Genomic DNA, 3,256 nt, shown 5'->3' with positions numbered 1-3,256 from the left:
AATACATTAGAGGACCCCACACCACCATCAATACATTAGATGACCCCACACCACACAATACATTAGAGGACCCCACCACCATCAATACATTAGAGGATCCCCACACCACCATCAATACATTAGAGGATCCCCACACCACCATCAATACATTAGAGGACCCCACACCACCATCAATACATTAGAGGACCCCACACCACCATCAATACATTAGAGGATCCCCACACCACCATCAATACATTAGAGGACCCCCACACCACCATCAATACATTAGAGGATCCCCACACCACCATCAATACATTAGAGGACCCCACACCACCATCAATACATTAGAGGACCCCACACCACCATCAATTAGAGGATTAGAGGACCCCACACCACCCACACACCCATCAATACATTAGAGGACCCCCACCACCATCAATACATTAGAGGACCCCCACACCACCATCAATACATTAGAGGACCCCCACACCACCATCAATACATTAGAGGACCCCACATTAGAGACACCACCATCAATACATTAGAGGACCCCCACACCACCATCAATACATTAGAGGACCCCCACACCACCATCAATACATTAGAGGACCCCCACACCACCATCAATACATTAGAGGACCCCACACACATTAGAGGACCCCACCATCAATACATTAGAGGACCCCCACACCACCATCAATACATTAGAGGACCCCCACACCACCATCAATACATTAGAGGACCCCCACACCACCATCAATACATTAGAGGACCCCCACACCACCATCACCATCAATACATTAGAGGACCCCACACCACCAGCAATACATTAGAGGACCCCACACCACCATCAATACATTAGAGGACCCCACACCACCATCAATACATTAGAGGACCCCACACCACCATCAATACATTAGAGGACCCCACACCACCATCAACACATTAGAGGACCCCACCACCATCAATACATTAGAGGACCCTGCCCCACACCACCATCAATACATTAGAGGACCCTACACCACCCAACACATTAGAGGACCACTACCATCAACATCATTAGAGGACCCCACACCACCATCAATACATTAGAGGACCCCCCACCACCATCAACCCCACACACCATCAACATTAGAGGACCCCACACCACCATCAATACATTAGAGGACCCCACACCACCATCAACACATTAGAGGACCCCACACCACCATCAATACATTAGAGGACCCCACACCACCATCAATACATTAGAGGACCCCACACCACCATCAATACATTAGAGGACCCCACACCACCCACACCACCATCAATACATTAGAGGACCCCACACCACCATCAATACATTAGAGGACCCCACACCGCCATCAATACATTAGAGGACCCCACACCGCCATCAATACATTAGAGGACCCCACACCACCATCAATACATTAGAGGACCCCCACACCACCAGCAATACATTAGAGGACCCCACACCACCATCAATACATTAGAGAACCCCACACCACCATCAATACATTAGAGGACCCCACACCACCATCAATACATTAGAGGACCCCACACCAACCACACCACCATCAATACATTAGAGGATCCCCACACCACCATCAATACATTAGAGGACCCCACACCACCATCAATACATTAGAGGATCCCCACACCACCACCAATACATTAGAGGACCCCACACCACCATCAATACATTAGAGGTTCCCCACACCACCCACACCACCATCAAAACATTAGAGGACCCCACACCACCATCAACATATTAGAGGACCCCTACACCACCATCAATACATTAGAGGACCCCCACACCACCATCAATACATTAGATGACCCCCACACCACCCGCACCACCATCAATACATTAGAGGATCCCACACCACCATCAATACATTAGAGGATCCCACACCACCATCAATACATTAGAGGACCCTCACCACCCACACCACCATCAATACATTAGAGGATCCCCACACCACCATCAATACATTAGAGGACCCCACACCACCATCAATACATTAGAGGATCCCCACACCACCATCAATACATTAGAGGACCCCACACCACCATCAATACATTAGAGGACCCCCACACCACCATCAATAAATTAGAGGACCCCACACCACCCACAATACATTAGAGGACACCCACACACCATCAATACATTAGAGGACCCTCACACCACCATCAATACATTAGAGGACCCCTACACCACCATCAATACATTAGAGGACCCCACACCACCATCAATACATTAGAGGACCCCCACACCACCATCAATACATTAGAGGACCCCCACCACACATCAATACATTAGAGGACCCCACACCACCATCAATACATTAGAGGACCCCACACCACCATCAATACATTAGAGGACCCCACACCACCATCAATATATTAGAGGACCCCCACACACCATCAATACATTAGAGGACCCCCACACCACCAGCAATACATTAGAGGACCCCACACCACCATCAATACATTAGAGAACCCCACACCACCATCAATACATTAGAGGACCCCACACCACCACACCATCAATACATTAGAGGACCCCACACCACCATCAATACATTAGAGGACCCCACACCACCATCAATACATTAGAGGACCCCACCACCATCAATACATTAGAGGACCCCCACACCACCATCAATACATTAGAGGACCCCACACCACCATCAATACATTAGAGGATCCCCACACCATCAATACATCAATATATTAGAGGACCCTGCCACCACCATCAACACATTAGAGGACCCTACACCACCATCAATACATTAGAGGATCCCGTCACCGCCATCAATACATCAATATATTAGAGGACCCCACCACACCACCATCAACACATTAGAGGACCCCCACACCACCATCAACACATTAGAGGACCCCACACCACCATCAACACATTAGAGGACCCCACACCACCATCAATACATTAGAGGACCCCACACCACCATCAATACATTAGAGGACCCCCACACCATCAATACATTAGAGGACACACCACCATCAATACATTAGAGGACCCCACACCACCATCAATACATTAGAGGACCCCACACCACCACCATCAATACATTAGAGGACCCCACACCACCATCAATACATTAGAGGACCCCACACCACCATCAATACATTAGAGGACCCCCACACCACCATCAATACATTAGAGGACCCCACACCACCATCAATACATTAGAGGACCCTACACCACCATCAACACATTAGAGGACCCCACACCACCATCAATACATTA

Source organism: Oncorhynchus tshawytscha, linkage group LG31 (assembly GCF_018296145.1).
Source record: "Oncorhynchus tshawytscha isolate Ot180627B linkage group LG31, Otsh_v2.0, whole genome shotgun sequence".
NCBI lineage: Eukaryota > Metazoa > Chordata > Actinopteri > Salmoniformes > Salmonidae > Oncorhynchus > Oncorhynchus tshawytscha.
The sequence above is the reverse complement of the archived record's forward strand: the minus strand, read 5'-3'. Positions refer to the sequence as shown.